Genomic DNA, 18229 nt, shown 5'->3' on the forward strand with positions numbered 1-18229 from the left:
GTGCAAGCAGCTGCACTCTGTGTTTCCTTGGGAACTTTTGATAACAGTCTTCCCCTCTTCCCAGTCCACACTGGATGCACATCATTCGGATGTGGGTCTTTCATCTTCCTTTTTTTCTCTTTGGGGATCACTTTATACAGCGCTAGACTCACTGCCTTTCTCCTTTGGAACTTCTCTTAGCTGATTAAAGATTTCAAAAGGAAGTTAGGCATGGTGCAGGGGGAAAGGAAATGAAGCCAGGAAGGAACTTCAGGAACCACAGAGCACTTTTAAAGTATCTTAACCACATTGCCTGACTCTAAATGGGAGCCTGGGTTTTAAATTCCTGCTTGTGTTAGCCCAAGAAAGGTCTGACAGAACTCCCTAACTCGGGCTAGGGGCCAGAGTGTGTGTGAGTCAGGTCCTCTGCTCTTTCTGTCTACCCTTGGGCCCGCTTTGTTGCTGCTTCTTTCAAAGGAGGCAGGGAATACAAACAAAGAAGGTCCCAGGCTGTGGAAGGTACAGTTTGTCAGCCTGCTGTTGGAGATTCCTGATCATGTCCTGACCTTGTGGTGGAATACGTGTGTGAGCACATGTGTGTGCAAGTACACACTCCTCCTGGCTTCACTGTTCAGGGATGCTGAGCCAGAGATCGCCAGCACTGTGTGGGATCAAAGTGGCCACAAGTAGCCTCTATGGAAGGGGTAAAGTGGAGTTAAGACAGAAGCATCTCCAACCAGCCTGCTCTGATGCCACTGTACCCAGCATACCTCTAGCCCCAGTGGGATGACCCCGTTCTCTGCTTACTTGACCCTCGGAAGCTGGAAGGTAGGTGAAGAGGTGCCCACCAAACTTGCACAAGCACCAGTTGTGGCATTCCACTAACTGTTCACCTCTTAGCACAGCTGTGGGCACAGAGCTTGGTGCCCTCTGGCAGCCTACATGATGGTCAGCTGGCGTCTGGGGAGGTTGGACCCACTAATCAGCCTGATGGCTGACAGATCTCATCCAAGGACAGTGAAGGAAGAGAGGGAGGAGAAGCAACCGTGACGGTGGCACAGGGAGCAGAGCAAGTACAGAGCTGAGCCCTCAGCTTTGTTTCTGGCCCTTGCACCTGGCTGTGCAATAATTCTTAGAATTCTACCAGAAGCCGGTCATTTGGAGCATCCTCCAGTGGTGCCTTCACGGCCCCTGTCTCATCCACGTGGCAAACCGAAGCCTGGACTCTCTGGTGAATGCTGGCCCTCAAGTTCCCTTCCAAGCTGGACAGGATTTGACCCAGGTGGGCTATTTATGGGGGCAAGGAAGTCCCTGGATGCCCTAGGTGTCCATGTCCACCACCAGGCCTCTGCTGTCCTGCCTGGCAACGAGCCCCACCTTGTACCAGCCAGGTCTCAGCATGCCACTGCCCTGTGCCCACCTGCCAGGATGAGGCCCCTGCGCCTCACTGAGGGAAGCAGCTGTCCAGGGCAGGCCCGGCCTCATCATCGCTGCTCTGCAGGCTCTGAAGTGAGCTGGGTCCCAGTGTGGCCTGGGGAGCCGGACTGTCTACACTTTTAGCAGTGTGCTGTCAGCTTCAGAACTTCCTATTTTCCCGCTGTCTCAGTATCCCCACAACCAGGCTGGGAGGGATGGTTTTTAAAAGTTTCCAGGAGGATGTATGTAAGTTAGAGAAAACACGATGCCCTTTTATGTAAGAGACTTGAACATTTGTGGACTCCATGGGGTCCTTAATCTGATCTCTGCTGATCTTCCTGCCAGCTCACATGAGGGGCTCCCACCACTCTTGTGACTGCTGCTGGAAATGAACCTGAAACCTCTGCCCTGATAGCAGACACTGTGCACCCCATTACCCCCTGCTCTGGGCTCTCCCTCTGAGCAAAGTGAAGGAATTCTTCAAAATAGGAAGGCTGTCCAGCTGGGCCTGCACACAGCAGCTGCTATATCCACAGCAAGAATCTAGGTCACTGCTGGAGAGCCTGCTGCAAGCTGGGCCACAGGCTCCTGCACAGCACCCTCCTGGCCTCCTGCTCTCGAGACAGTGGAAGGCAGAGCTGCAAAGTGAATTATCATGCGGGAAGTGGGCCGGGTTGGAGCCTCCTTCCCACTGTGTGATTCCTTTCAGGGTGAGCCTTATTTCTCTTTGAGAGTGGGGTCAGTTCTGCTGCTAATGCTTCCTCGCTAAAGATGCATTTCAGCTTCATCTGTCCTTCTGTCCTCTTCCCACACATGGCCTTGACCCTCAGGAGTGTGGTGTGAGGAGAGGCCTCAGGCCTTGGGGAAGTGGCAATGCACAAGGAGAGCTGGGCACCTGGGTCTGCTTGAGCCCTGAGCTAGATTCCAGCTTCTGGGCCCTACCGGTCCCTCCTGGGGTCTTTCCCAGCAATGAGCAACTAAAGACACTCTTCCCAGCCTCCCAGACCTATACCGCCAGCTGTGAAATACTCTTGCCAAACATCACATCAGCTAGATTCCACCCAGCTTCAAGTGAAACTATAAGGAGAATATAGTAAACAACATAGCAGGACATTGTCACTGGAGAAGCCCAAAATTCTGTGAAAGAAATAGTCCCTTCAACACAACAGGAGAGAGAGGCAGAGGGGAGAGACGGCAGTGGTAGGCTGTGGGGAGCAGGGGATAAGTCAAGGGCTGAAAGAGGCTTAGGAGACAAATCATCCATTTAATATCTGGCCCTAATTTAGATTCTGACTCACACTAAAAACAATGAACAGTTTTTGGGTCAGTTGGTAAATCCAAAACTGCCTTGTTACTTCATGACATTAAGGAATGAATGTCAATTGTTTCTAGGTGTGAGTAGTAATGTTATTATGCTTTCTAAAGCAGCATTCTTAATCTGGAGAGATATGTGCTGGGAGCTTTACAGATGACATGATGTCTGTGTTTGCTTCAGAGCATCCCAGGTGGGGGCCAGGGAGGAACTCAGGGAGTGTGTGTGTGGGATGAGGCTGGCTGTGAGCGGGGAAGTGGAGAATTCTGGGTGTTGGAAACATGGGGCTTCATCATAGCACTGAGCTTTGGATGTCTTTGAAAATTACCAGCAGGAGGCAAGAAAAAGAGGGAGGAAAGGGTGGAAGAGAAGGAGGAGGAGGAAGAAGGAAGAAGAGGAAGTAGAAGAGAAAGAAGAAAAAGGAGAAGAGAAAGAGGAGGGGAAGAAGGGGCGAATGGTAGTGGCTGAGGCTGCCCTGTTGGCTCCTGTCCTGGGAACCCACACAATCTGGCCAACACAGGCCCTGGAGCAGCCACCTTCCCTGGCAGCCCCCTGGGCTCTGTGTCCTTCTTGTCCAGGTGTGGAGCCACTGTCTCCTGATGGGAACCCAGGTCACCCTGGGTGTGTTCACTACGGAGACGCAGCCCCTCTGCTCCCAGACGATGGTGCAGCAGCCCAGGAAGCCAGTCACCATGATGAGGGTGCCCTCAGAGATGAGGGTGTAGGTTGAGGCAGTGAAGATGCTAGAGCCCAAGATGCTGAGGTAGCTGCTCTTCTCTGTGAGGGTCCAGACACCCTCAACCATGACAGCTGCCCCACCTGCCTGCAGGAGACTGGGACAGGTTCTTTTCATACACCAATCACCTCACTTTCCAAACAGCTGTGAGAAGCATTTGGTACCTGATTTACTGGTGACAAAATGGAGGCCTAGGCACCTCGTCCAAAGTCACACGTGTGAGTGAGTTGAAAGCCAGATTTCTTTTTAAAAAAATTTATTTCTTTTTTTATAACTTTTTGATTTTGACTCTGGGTTTGACCGCCAATGCCGTGCTCTTTACAAGGATGCCTGTGGGGCCCTTTGACAGGCAGAGAGATAGGTGCAGTTGTGGGAGCGACCACACCTTGGATTTTTCACCTGTCCAGCACTCAACCACCCGAGGGCACCTGCCTTCCCTCATGTGGACCCACTCCTGTCACCTTCTCCAGGTGGGGCACTTTCAGTGCTGCTGCTCCCTTGGTCCTTACATGTGGGGCTCTCATGCCTATTCTGGAGATGAAGTGTGACCACAGGAAAGGTGAAGGGCTGAGGTCTTGTCTCTAGGAGGGGCAGGGTCAGGGGCACCTGCTGCCTCCTCCAGGAAAGGTCACTGTGTGCCACATGCTCCTCCACAGAGGATGGAGGAGATATCTTCTTCACTAACTGTCTGCTTACCTTTCAGTCCCAAGAGGGGGCTGGGCTGGGACACTGCTGACTGCAACCTGGGAGTGGCACCCAGGGAATATAGTACTGTTCCCCATTCCCCCCCCTCAATAAGCCTGAATGGCTCTGTCAGGGACTGCCACATTCAGCAGAACAAAATGTGTATGCATGTGTGTATGTGTGTGTGTGTGTGGGATCCTCAGGGTGTCAGTGTGGAACACTAGGGGAATGTGCCTGGGATTTGAGAAGAGGACGCCTGAGACCTCTGACCACATGATCACAGGAAGGTGGACTAACACAGTCCTCACTTACGGATGTATGGTTAATGTTTCCTCAAGGGGTCCTGGGTGTGACCAAAGCTGGAGAAGCACACACACACACACACACACACACACACACACACACACACACACACATACACTGAGGCTCCATCCACTCCTTCCATCTACTTCTTCAGAGTTTTTCCTTGTGAAACTCCTCATCTGCCTTCTGTGGGTTGACTCTGTAGAACCCACCTTGTCACTTCCCTGTTCCCTGTTCCTGGCAGCCACAGACCTCAGCTGAGGAATGGAAGCAGCTCTCAGGGGTTAACATGCACTAAGCAGCTACAATTTCAGTGTGCATGACTCCGCTATTTCCCTTCTGAACAATGCAATTGCTTTCTGAGAACGGGCAGCATATATGTCTGTCTTGCAGGTGAGGAAACAGAGGCTTGGGGAGAATAAGAATGTGCCCAAGGAGGCTGACACCATTAGAGGTTCAGAGCTGAGATTCAAAGTCAGGTCTTTTGGGAGCAAATGCAAGGCTGTCTCTGGATACTATGGAGTGAATGGGCATGCTCCCCCACCCCTGCTTTTAAAACAACTGTGATTTCTTCTGGGTGCTACTTTATCTCCAATGGCACCTCCACCAGGTATGAGACCCAGATGGAAGGGCGTCACCTGGGGATACAGATGGGCCGTGAAAGGGAGAGGAAGTGCCATCTCTCTTCCATCCTATGATTCATATTTCTCTCTCGCATTTCAATCTCCTTGACACTAGGATACATCTTATGACTAATGATCGAATGATACTTGGCAGCACTGTTTCCTATGGGTATGGAAATCAATGATGTATCTTAAAACTGATGACATCTTGGATTTGATGAAATCCTGAGGTTCAATAATTCTTTCAGTTCTCTGTGAGTGTAGGTTATCTGTGGCCCACACATTCTCCCACATAGTGAGGGACTTCCTGAGTCTGAGTCAGTGGAACCAAGCAATGGATGAGGCTGACTGATGGACACTCATTGGTCAGTCCTCATAACCAGTGAGAACTGTCAGCAAAGTACCCCACATGTGGTTATTTTTGTCCCTTATGACACTTCTGGAAGGCTTTGGTGAGAATCTCAACTTTGTATAACCAGCTGTGTGACCTAAAGGTAGCCCCTCATGCTCTTAGATCATCTTCAGCTTTTTCATCTCTCAAATAAGGGACTTATTAGATCTGTAGTACCCAATGTACAACCACTAAGAACACTTGTTATTTCTTTTTCCCAGGTTGGGCTTTGGCCTACCAAACATAGTGGGTTAATTATGCAATAATTCCTTTCTCATTTTTTGTTAACCAAAGTGTCTTGGTTACTTTTCTCTTGTTGCTGAGACAAAATACCCAACTCCCAAAATGAAGGAAGGAGAGGTTTATTTAGCTTACAGTTTGTGGAGGTTTCAGTCCATACTTGGCTGGCTCCAAGCCAGAAGGTAGCAAACCAACAAGACCAAAGCGGGGAACGGCAGCCGACTAGCAAAGCAGCCAAAGTAAAAGGGCCGAACGGGGGCAAGCAGCTTCTTTCCCTGCCTTACTTTGTAAACAGGCTACCCCCACCTAAGGGGCGTGTAGTTCTCACATAATCTCCATGCCCTCCTCTTCCACAGGCTCAGGATGTATACAAAGTAAGCACCCTGGCTTCCTGCTGAGTCACTTAGCCAAACCTCTAGACTCCCCAAGTTGACACAATGTATCAACCATAACACAAAGGCATATAATAGTGCCAGGAAGAGGTTCTGAACAGCAGTCAGCTTGCTAGTCAACACAACCTTGCCGAGTTGATCTAACCCCAGCAAGAAGCCAAGAAACTTGGCTTCTAATAGGTACAGTGTCTGTATTGAAAGATGTACAATCTCCATTTTCCCTTAGCTTAACCCCATCTTCACCAAATCAGAGTGTAGGCTGAGCATCTGGATCGGGACCACTACAGTACGTCTGCTCAGGGGTAGGGACAGTAAATAATCATTATGCTAGGGGACAAGAAACCGCATGAGAAGCTGATAAAAAGATTTGGATCTCTTGCCCAGAGAAATTATCTTCCATATCAAATAAGACCCTCAGGTTCAGGCGTGGAAGCCTATTAAACCATGTAAGGAGCTTTGGTTGATGGTCTCCAAGGTCTCCTCCACCTCTATGTCCCTGTTAAATCTTAGCTGCATGATCACCTGGGGAGCCAGGAGAAATCAAGGTCACACTCCAGACCAATCAGTAGCCTGGGGAGTGGGACCAGGCATGAATATTTTCTGAAGTTCCCAAGAAGTACAACCCAGATTTCATAATTAGTAGGGGTCCAAGCGGCCTTCCCCTCTCCCCCAGTGGGTGGCGCTGTGCTGTGTCTCAGAGCACGACAGGCTTTCTGGACCTGCCCACAGGGCTCCTGTAGGTGTCCATTAAAGCTTGGGGCCCCTTCCCCAGGGAGTAGTTGTCTGAAGTGCTGTTGACTTTTTCTTAGGACTTGAAACTCCATCTTTCTCCGCATCTTTCCTAGAAGCTTTGGGGTAAGAGATGGGATAATGAAGAGTGTAATTTTCCATTAAAGCAGTTAAAAAACATATTAGATAGGAAAGGAAAAAAAAAAATATGCTGCTCCCAGGGGAAGGTGTAGGAGCCATGGGCAGTGTGCCCAGGGGAGAAGTGGTGTTGGTCCTGGCTGTGGAAAGCAGACTGAGCCCACAGATGGGCCAGCGTGGCAGACGGGTCCCTAGCCACTGTGCAATGTCAGGGAGGGATCTGGAAGGACACTCTGCCCTGAACCAGTCTGGAAAGCAGCAAAGATGAGCTCCTTCTGGTACCCAGAAGTCAGGAGATGAGTCTTTAGCCCTCCCAGGGCATGTGATATCTGCTGAGGTGAGCAGGGAAGGAGACACCACCTGTGAGCATCCTTAAGGAACAAGAGAGTCCAAGTTCTGTTTGGGACTTGGTCAGCTCTTTGGAAAACAACATTTCCTCCAGACAGAAGAGGTAAGGCTGCAAAATGGGTCACAGCAGTCCTCATGGGGGTAGAAGTCGGAAGACCCTGGGCCTAGTTCTGCTGTGCCCCTGACCAGCCATGTGATGCTGGGGTGGATACTCAGCCTCTCTAGGACTCCCTTCCTCACCCCCAAAATGGGGTGCTGGCTAGGAATGACTCCAACTCCCCTTCTATGTGGGCATTCCAATGTCCCTGTAAGTACCAGGGGAAACCTTCTGCCAGCACACCTCCAGCAAGACGCTTCCAGGCCAGTGGCTCCTAGCTATCCTTCAGCCTCATGGAAAGCCCCTAAGCCAGCAGAAGGAGCAGTAGAAGAGGCAGGGAGAGGAGGAGCGGTGGCTTAGGGCACTCTGAACCCAAGGAGGCTCAATAGGGTGTGGCTCTTCATAAAACTGGCCTTACTTTCAGTGGAGTATCAAGTGCTATAGCTTCAAGGTCATGTTCTGTGGTCAGAAGCCAGAAAACCTGTAGAGGGTGAAGCTGGGCATGGCAGGCCAGGAGGGTACAGCAGGACATTTATGTCGAGTAACTTTAGGAGCTGCCCAGTGGTAGAAAAGAAACTGCCAGTGCGTTGTTTAAGTCATTGCAAGAGGAAGGATTAGCTGAGCAGCCACATATGCTGGGGCTTGTTAGAACTAAGGCTGCAGACCTGCGGGAAAGCAGAAAAGGAGCCCTAAGAGCCCGGGAAAGACAGGAGTGGCAGAGGGAAGGGCCCTGGGGTCCCGGTGGGGAAACACTCCCTGGCCAGGACAGCTGTTTCTCTCCAGACCCGGGAAGCCCACGTACCTGGAAACAGGATCCACACAGGGTAACAGCATGGCGTATGTTCATTGCCAAGCACCGTGCTGTTCTGGAAGGGTCTGGGGCTGGGCCCACCCATCTGGGACCACAGAGCCACCCCTGCTCTCTGCCCCTGTGGTTTTATCACCAGCACCACACCCCACTCAGACCTGATACCGCAGGGTCACATGTGACCCCTCTTCAGCTGCCATGGCACCCAGTGGAGAAGCCCCACTGCCCCAAACCCCCAGGGCACCAAACTCCTGCTCTCCTTCCTCCAGCCTGGGCTTTAGTGACCACAAACTAAGCAACATCACTAAGGACGCATCAGTGGAATGATCAGAGGGAGATCTGGGGGGCAAGGAGCCTGTGTCCTGTCCTACAGCTGCTAAGGATCAGCTGTGTGAATCTGCACAAGATACATAGCCTCTGTGGGGCTCAGATTTTCTCTTCCTTCTTTTTCTTCTGCTGAGCTCCTACGCATCCTCCTAAGTTCATTTCCAGTGTGCTGGCTGCTCCCACCTGGGGTCAGGGGCATTCCCTTGACAACCCTGTGACACCACTCCCTCCTTCCCAGGAGCCTTGGAGTGTGTGTGTGTGTGTGTGTGTGTGTGTGTATGAGCGCCCCAGCCCTGGGAACACAACCCAAAGCCCAGAAGTCCATGGTAGTAAGAGTGGCACTGGGTGGATGGAGCTTGGATACAGAACTGCGCTTTCCAATCTGCCTCCATCGGCTGAATTTCTTGGGCAGTGATACTTCTCCCTGATTTATGACCATTAGTTTTAAGGGAGCAGTCTGCATACCAAAGGCGCAGGGACTTTTCTCTGTGTCAGTGGGGTCTTAGTGCCAGGTGGATGTGTCTTTATTCTCTCTCTCTCTTTAAAGCACCACCAACTGAGCATCCACCTTGGCACTACCAGGCTCTCAGATTACAGAAGGACCCAGCCGATAGTGCCCTGCTCTTTCTTCGCTCAGTCACTACCAGGGTATTCCTGCCACAGAGAGGACTCAGTGAATGACTCAGGGTTCAGACAGCCTGGGGGCTCAGAGCAAGGACTAGGAGACCTCCTGTGAGCCACGCTCAGCTCCCTGGGACTCTCCCTTTCCCGTCAGCTGCACCTTGACGGCAGAGCCCAGTGCACAAAAGTGGGGCACTGAGTTGAGGGTGCCCCAGTCCACACCCACACCTCCGAGAACCTGGGAAAAAAGAAGCTGCTGTCAAGTGCCGCTATTCTCCCTGTTCAGGAGCAGCAGTTTCCTGCTTCTGAGGTGAGGCTGGCACTGGCGTCCTCTCTGCCTGGTAACCTCGGTTCCAAATCTGTCCTGTGTGAGGAGTCTGAGTCCATGAGCCTAGCTTGTCACATGGAGGGCACTTTCCACCAGGAGGCACTGTGTTCATGTCTGTGTTTTAAAGAGACTTGAAAAAGAAGTGAGAATGTTATGCCCGCCCATCCCATCTACCCTCACAAGGAGTGTGAAATCCCACAGGACACACTGAGGCGGTTGCCGGGAGGGAGCATTAGTTCACCTGCACTTATCAGCCCCAGCTCAGGAGCCTGAAGAAAACGTCCTCGCGCAGTCAACCCCCCATTAGCTCCTGTCTCGTGCATGTTTGTACAGTTATGTGCAGCACAGACTACTCGGTCCATTTGCTACCTGGTGTCTCCCACGGTGGCCTCCTAATTAAACCTCGTTCATCTTAGCATGCCTGGGAGAGGGCTACATGGTGGAGACACCCAGGGACTCCACAAGAGGAAGGAAAAGGGTCCACATCTTTTACCTTCTGGAAGGAAAAACTGAGGCCCAGAGAGAAGTGACATCCAAGAGCCACATAACTCTAGCAGCATAGTGGAGAAAAGAACTCAGGAATCTGGCCAGGAGTGGTGGCATACACCTGTAATCCCAGCATTCTGGAGGTTGAGGCAAGAGGATTGCTGCGTGAGGCCAGCCGGGGCTACAAAGTGAGCTCAAAGCTAGCCTGAAATGCATAGTGAGACCCTGGCTCAAAAAAAAAGAAAAAAAAAAAGATACTGGAGATTGGTCTGCGCTCTGAAGCAGAGGCCCCAGAGCTCAGACCCATCCTACCAGTTAGTCTAACAGGAATGAGGGGGCCTGGGGCATACTCTGCCTTCTGCCTCTGGCCAGACTGTCATCTCCATGGAGGAGCCCCGGGTAATCATGACTATAGAGGAACAAGAAAACAGCCTGTTGCTAGACACAGGTGCAAGTCTCTCGGTCATTCTTTTCAATCCTGGCCTTCCTTTCAGCCGTCACACCTCAGTGAAAGGAGTCACTGGTGAGGAGCTAATATGCTATTTTTCACAACCATTAGGCTGTAATTACTTGTTAGATCTTACTTGCGGATCTCCGTCTTCCTGAGAAACCACTTTGAAGATACCACCATGTATTACAGCAGCCATTGATATTTTCCTACTAATCTGTCCATAACTGTGTAATGTTTGTATTGTTCCTATGCTATTTCGTAAATGGATGTATGTTTATTACTATGTGTTTCCTATAACAACCATTGAGAATAGTCAATGAATATTCAATTGGTCACTCATGCATTGCTCTATTTATTTTCTTTAGAAACCACTTTGAAGATACCAAAGTATAGTACAACAGCCATTGATAACAACCTACCACTTTTGTCTGTAGCTCACTATTATTTGTCTATTTGTTTTCCTGAGAAACTATGTTGTAGATAACAATATGTAAAACAACAACCATTGATAATTTCCTACCACTTTGTCTGTAATTTGGTAAGCCCCCCTATTACTATGTTATCCTTCTTTTACTCTTTAAAATAATAAAAAAAAAAAAGAAAAAAAGAAGAACACAAGGATCTTAATATCCTGTTTTATGCCTGTTTTACCAAATGAGCTGCTGTCCCACGTGAAGCTGTTCTGTCCAGGAAGCAAGCCATCAGGGTCGAGCTACAGCCAGCAAGTGCCATGTGCTGTACAGGGACACAGAGCTTTTACCGCAAGCTTCATCCCGACTTGTGTTACTATATGGCCCTGCAAAGTGCACCGACCAAATGTGATAGATGTGCACCCACCTCAGGTGGGACGCAGAGGCCACGTTCAGCAGGGGATGCACAGGAAGTGAAGGACTTCCTAGGTTGGGCCTGGACGTGAGCAGAAGGCTCTTCCCTCCCTGGCCCTTGCTGTACCCATAAGTGACTAACTCCAGCCCTCACACTCCTGGGGCCAGGGCTCGAGCCACCATCTTTTCTGTCACCAGTGAGTCTTGGTCCCTTGTCCTGGGTGGTGTACCTGAGTTCCCCATGGAAGCATCAAGGCTGAGCCGATTTCCAGGAGGACAGAGCTCCTAAGCAGAGGCAGCCACTCCAGCCTCTTATAATAGCCTGGCGGAGCCCCTGGGAGGTTGGGAAAGTTTTGATTATTAACATAGCCAAGCAACTAATTAAAATAATAAATTAGAGAACAACATTGCAGGGCTGTTGGGAGCTGTAGGGAGCTGTGTAGAAAAAGCAGGGAGAAGATAGGCACTTCGTAGGCAGCCACAGTGGAAAATCTGGGCATGTGCTTTCTGGGCTCATGAGGATGTGCAAGAGTCATGTCAGGTTGGGTCCCTGATGGGAAGGTCTGTGGAGACACCCAGGGACAGGGTGATGGGAAGATTGACTTCTGGACTCGGCCCGGGTTAGGCAGACATGGAGACTGCCCTGGGGTTTTCAACTTTGGAATGTGACCAAAGGGGCTTGTGAAATAAGTTTAGTGGATTGTAACCCACATTTAAAATAATAATCACAGAGAAAATATCAGAGTGTGTCACATTTGTAAGGGTGAGTTTAGTTTTATGCGTAATTCTTGCTGTTAATATTTTTTACACTTGTATGTGTTTCTTTTTTCCTTATCTGTCTTTCTTTTAGGGAGCACTGAGGACTGAACCCAGGCCTTGCTAATGCTAGGCTAACGCTCTACCAGGAACAGCACCACTAGACCTTTTAAATTTTATTTTGAGATCTTTTCTTGCTAAGTTGTCCAGCCTGGCCTCAACTTTATGATTCTCCTGCCTCAGTCTCCCAAGTAGCTAGAGTTACGGATGTGCACACCATACCTGTCTATGCCGTGAGTGACAGTGCTCAGAGTCTTGACATTAGCACCGTGGATAGAGAAGACTGAGAGTGGGACAAGGTTTGGCTGTTCCTCTCATCATAACTGTCCTGCATAACAGCAAACACCAAGTATGTGCCAGAAACTGTGCTAAATGTTTCTCAAAATACCAACCTCTAATTCTTATAGGCATTGGATTTGCATTTAACATTAGAAGGGAGTGAGGTCAGAGTGGTCAAGTGATTTGTCTAACAGCTTAGTCTGCCTCGACTGTCATCATGAAATGTCACACACTGGGTGGCCTAAGCAAGAGAATTTATTTCTTCCAGTTCTGTGGTCTGGAAGTCCAAGGCCAAGGCCTTGGCTGACTCAGCTTCTGGCTTGCTGGCAGCCTCTCTGTGGGTCCTCACGTGGCCTCTGTAGTGCTTGCCGTGGAGATCCTCTTGTACTTCCTATTGGGCTCAGCACCTTCCTCATGATCACTTCCCCTTCCTTACTTGCCTCCCCAAAACTCTGCCTGCAAGTCGGTCTCATCGGGGTCAGAGCTTCAGTGTGTGAACTTGGAGGGAACACAGTTCAGCCACGACACTAAACTTTCTGTGGCAAATAATCACTGAGCTTGAACACTGGGAAAACAGCTCCACACTCTGCAAAGTGGGGTCTAACAGATAGCTCTGAGGGGAGCTTGGAGGAGCAACCAGGATGACATGAGTGGAGGGTCCAGCCATAGAAAGCCTACCATGGTCTGCTCCAGACAGTAGGGAACTTTTTGACTGATGTGTTCTGAGTACCTAGAACTATGTTTGACATTTCATAGGTGCTTAATAAAAACCGTGGACTGAATTTTTAAGTAGTCATTGTAATTACTGACCTGGTATTCAAATACCACATTAACTTTGCTTATCACTAGTATAAGGCTTGGGGTGAGAATCTGAAGTTGGTGAGCCTGTTCTGCATTTACAAAATGAGGATGTAATGATAAGTGCTTTGAGGGCTGGGCAGAGGGTAGCATGGGATAACCTGTGTAAGGCTCCAGCCCAACAACATCTTGCAAATTCAGTGCAATGTGGATGCAGGGAGCCCTGGCTTCCTCCGTCCTGTGCCAGACTTTGGTGAAGCATATGGAGGAGATCACTGGGGAAGAAGAAACTGTGCTCTCACCTCACTCCTTCCAGCTCGGGCACCTGGCCTCTGCTCTTGGCTCCCTTTCTGGACTTCAGGAGGCTGGTGACCATGAGCAGCAACCTGGAGGATACTGAGGATCCCCTATTGCTCTGTCTGACGACTCTTCTGAGGGGCAAGTGTGAGGCACACCCAGTGTGGACACTGGCCCTGCTGTGCTTTATAGGTCAGGATGAGACAGCAATGGGACTCCAAGGGTGTGTCTGTGAGGGACAGGGTCTTTTGGGGTCAGTGTCCCCTTCTTGGGGAGATCTGGTCAGTCCCCAGGGAATTGGGCTCTGTCTTGGGATAAAAGACCAATCAGCAGTCTGCCCCATATCTCCTGAAGATGGCGAGGCAGTTTGAAGAGACAGAACAGCATGACCTCCTGCATCACAGCCTGAGGCTGGAAACTTTTGAGGCTATCACTGCAGTCACAAGAGCAAGGCTGTGCTGGCCAGGCCCTGAGAGGCTGGTCTGCAGCCAGGCAGGTGCCAGGTGCCATGTTTCTAATGCGAAGCTGGAGAAGGCTAAGGGCAGTGCCACTCCCTAGTGGCTGCCCTTGGAATCCGCTTGCTGCCCACCTACCCACCCACCACACCCTTCTCCTTACAGCTCCAAAGGAATGTAGACATGGCCCACTCTGGCTGGAAGGGACCCCTGAGGGTGGTCACCACACCAGCCTTGGTGCTTTGGAGCTCTGGACACAGCCTTCCCCTCCTGCCTGGGGCCCAGGAGCAGGATCCACATGGAGGTCTGCCTCTCCAACCCTCACCTCCGCTGCTCTCCCTCTACCGCCACTCCTATGACTCAGCCCAATAGTTGTTCCAAGCTTTGAGGTGCTTACTGTGTCCCCTCTGTTCATCCTGCTCACCTGCTAGGCTCCGTTTCACTGACCCACATCTCTTAGGTCCTCACCCCTGCTGCCCCTCTACCTTGACTCCCCAATGGTCACTACTTATCCAGCTTTGTGGAGCTCTCCTGGTGTGAGCACCTCAGCCCCATCTGGGAACTCCTTACCTTCGAGCCACCAGGCACTGCTGGTCAGCCAGACTCAACCCTGTTCTTGGAGATGCCTGCATGTCACTCTTCCTTCTCCTCTTCTCAGCTTTCCTAGTCACTCTGCTTTCAATGCTGCCACCCAGGTGGGGACAATCTTCAAGTCTGAGATGCTGGCCTGGCTGGCTCTGGAGGCCAGGAGCTGTGAGCTAATCGTTCACAAGGTCCCCACTCAGATGTCTCCTGGAGACTGAAGGCCATGATGTCCATATCTGACCCCACAATGCTTCTCTTTCCAGTCCCCTGTCCAAATGCTAAGCTCCACCATCCAGCGAGGAGCTTTGTATCCCTTGCGCCCACCCAATTAATTCCTAATCTTGTCCATTTCACGTGTCCAACTACTTGACCCTCTCCAAGTATTTCTGTCCCTCTGCTAACATCCACCACCAGTGCAAAGTCTAGAGGGAATTCTGATAGGGCTTGCCCCCCACCTCATGGCAAGTGGTATGAAACAAACTGTCCCTCGAAGAATATATGCAGACCCTCAGTCCCCAGAATATGACCTTATTTGGAAATCTAGGCAGCAGGAATCAGGTTAGAATGAGGTCATTTCTGTGGCCCCAACCCGGACAGCATGCTGCTCTATAAGACAAAAATGGTGCGCAGAGAAAGAGACGGGGGTCCAGAACGTGAGGAGGGGTGGAGACTGGTGTACCGCTGCCACAGTGAGCCAGGGGCTGCTGAGAGTCACCAGCCCTGCCTGAAGCTGTCAGAGGCAAGAAGAGGGTCTGCCCAAGCTTCAGGGGGAGTGTGACCCCATGAGCGCCTGATGTGGACTGATCGTCTTCAGGACTGTGAGGACAAACACTGCTGCCACGTAAGGCCACTCTACTGTGGGCAACCCTGGGAAGCCAACACTATATGATAGGGGCAATTTTTATTTTTTTATACTGTTCAGTCTTTTGGAGATTATCCGTAGTGTGCACATAAGTCATTTGAAAATGATCAGGAAAAACGTTCTTACAAAGAAATGCTGACTCAGTAAGAATCCTAAACACCCCAGTAGATTATCTCTGAGAATGTAGAGCCTCTCACTCTACACAGCTCTCAGTTTGCAGCATCTGGCTTATCACCCACCGTCCTCATCGGAGGCTGTCCGTGCTCCAGGAGACACTAGCTCAGGAAGACAAAGAGGCAGATCAGTGCATTGCTCCTCTTAGGAACTTTGCAAAAAGTTAAGCAAACATGAGATTGCTCTTGTTTTGATACATAGCATCAAATGGCTGCCTTCTTCCTCCCCAAAACTGCTGCTTTGCTGGATCCATCCAGCCTACACTGCTCTATCATGGTCTTGGCCAATCTGCATCAAGCACCTGGAGGAAAGTGAGATTCGTCCCACCCTGGCATTTGACTTCCTGAGAGGCTTGTGAGACTGTCATAGAGGCAGCCTTGGGCAGCAGGAAATCCAGTTCTGTCTTATCAGTAGGTTGCTGTGGCAGTATTTTCAGGCATTTGAAATCTAATATATTCAGAATGTTGCATTTATTGAATGCAACACCAAGAGACTAGAAATGATCCCCAAATTAGCTGGGGACACAGACTCAATGAACCTGAGTAAGTTGGCTGAAGTTGCACCAGTCACAAATGGCAGAGGCCCAGGTGCAGTTGATTGCAAAACCTGTCACCCCCTCCCAAAATTGCACAAGACTGCCCTGCAAACACACACCCCAGAGGATGGCTATTTTGGGGAGCTGTTGGTATTCTGTTCCCAAGTGCTCAGTGGACAGACTCTACACTGTTCTGGAAAAGGTCAGCCAGGGAGGTTTCCTGGGGAGTCACCATAGAGAGATGCCATTCCTACCCAAAGCAGTGGAGAGCATGGACCAAAAGGGCTTCAGGGGAAAAAAGCTGTTGCTTCAGGCAGTCACATTCCTATAGGGCACTGCATGACCAGTGCCAAGAAAGAAAGAGCTGGCCTTTACTGCAGGGAACTGGCATGAAAAGGGTGCTGCTACAACAGGGGTCACAGGCCAGGTGGCCTGATGCCATGCCCACCTGCAGACCAAGCCCTCTGGCTTTCCCTTAGGAACAAAGGCACAAACTGTCTTGCAACACTAGGACTTGCCCATTGGAGGCCTTGGATGTGGAAAAAATCAACAGACTCCTCATTACTGGGGAAAGGGATGTGTGTGCAGAATTCACGTATCCAGAAGAAGTTGAACACAAAGAGCAAATACTTCAGGTAGATGACCAACCAGTCATCCTGGTCATTCTTGCAATGGGCCATCATCACCAGGACTGCAAAAAACACACATAAGCTGGCCAGGAAGCCTAGGGAACACATCACCTTCCCATGCCAGAGGCCTTTGAGCCATGTGCCCTAGTAGGCTTTTGGGTGGCTGCCTGGAGCAGGGATCTGCACATACACTGGCTACTGTATACCAGCCAGAGGGCTGCATGGGTGGCACTTGCATCATCATGGATGTCAGCTTTGTCCTCACAATAAAGATCTGACCCACTGGTCTTCTGCAGACCTTGCATGGGCCTTGTTGTGTTCTCATTCTGTGTTGCAGTACATGTGTGTACCTGCCACACACATACACACACACACCCTGTATGTGGCACACACTGTGCATTGCTGATTTGTGCCTTCTGCACACACATGGCAGGAACATGGCACAGAGCGGCTGTGCAGGCACAGACCTCGGCTGCTATTCTACCTATCTGTCCCTGACCCCCTGACTTCCCAGTTGAGGAAACAGGTCCAGATAGGCCCGGCAGTTTGGCAGGAAATACAGAAGTCTCTGAAGTCCAAAGACCACAATGCTCAAAGCCTGATCTGTCGAACGACTGATGTGAACTCACAGGATCTATTTGTGATGGGGTTTTGTGCAAGTACCTAAATTTCCATCCTTCAGAGTTCTCACTGGCAAATCTGTATCACAGTGATCCCTATGCCAGAAGGCTGTTTGAAAGGTTAAGGGATTAATCTATGTGAAATTTTAATAGATGGTCCTCAAGACCCAGAAAGTGCTCCATAAGTGCTACCTGTTGCTACTCCATGCCAAAGAGCTAAGGTGAAAGCTCCAGACTCCAGTCCTGAGGTGCCCGGTCTCTCTCTAGCGCAGTGCTCTTTCTCTTGTGCTGACCAGTGGATGGAGGACCTGGGAACCATGATATGATGGTGGTGACAGAAGTAGAGAAGGCCTGCCATGCCTGCCACCCCTGCCTGCTCTGGAAGGGATGGATCCTTCTCCAGCCTGCACCCGGCATGTGGACACCACGCCCATGAGCAGATGCCTGTCCAGGAGCCGTCCCCACTCAGAGAAGCTCTTAGTACTCTGGAACCACAGTAAGAAGCACTGGTTCTGTGCTTGTCCATCGCCTTCACCCCAGCTGCAGCTCAGCTTGCTTCTTCCTCCTGGGCCAGCACTTGGCCGAGCTCAATTCACTTCCTCACGACTGCCTGCTCAGCCTTTGATTTCAAAGCTCAGGGCTCTTGGAAACAGAGAAAAGCAAGTGTGGCTGTCTGCTCTAAGACTTCTGTTTGCAGACCTTGGAGAAGGTAATTTAAGACTTTCAGCGCTCTTGTTAAAAGAAGACAAAACCCTCTTTTCTCCAGTTTAGTGAGAGAGGCAGGGAGGTGGAAGAAATGAGGAATGAGAACCCTGTCACTGTAGGGACAGAGCTGCGGGTGTCAATCAGGCCACACATGTTCACTGCACTTTGATGGCACCTGTGTCCTCACTGGTTTTGCTCTGCTCGTTCTATTGGTTATTGAGAAAGACACATTATAGAAAAG

The 18229-nt window shown here is 50.4% G+C and overlaps 1 pseudogene; it reads right to left on the bottom strand.

The window, feature by feature from the left end:
- Nucleotides 1–16714, bottom strand: part of LOC102014128 — a 32231-nt pseudogene extending 15517 nt beyond the window's left edge.
- Nucleotides 16715–18229: the final 1515 nt, after the last annotated feature.

This window comes from Chinchilla lanigera, unplaced genomic scaffold, assembly GCF_000276665.1.
Source record: "Chinchilla lanigera isolate Chin_1 unplaced genomic scaffold, ChiLan1.0 scaffold00012, whole genome shotgun sequence".
In the NCBI taxonomy this organism is placed as follows: Eukaryota; Metazoa; Chordata; class Mammalia; order Rodentia; family Chinchillidae; genus Chinchilla; species Chinchilla lanigera.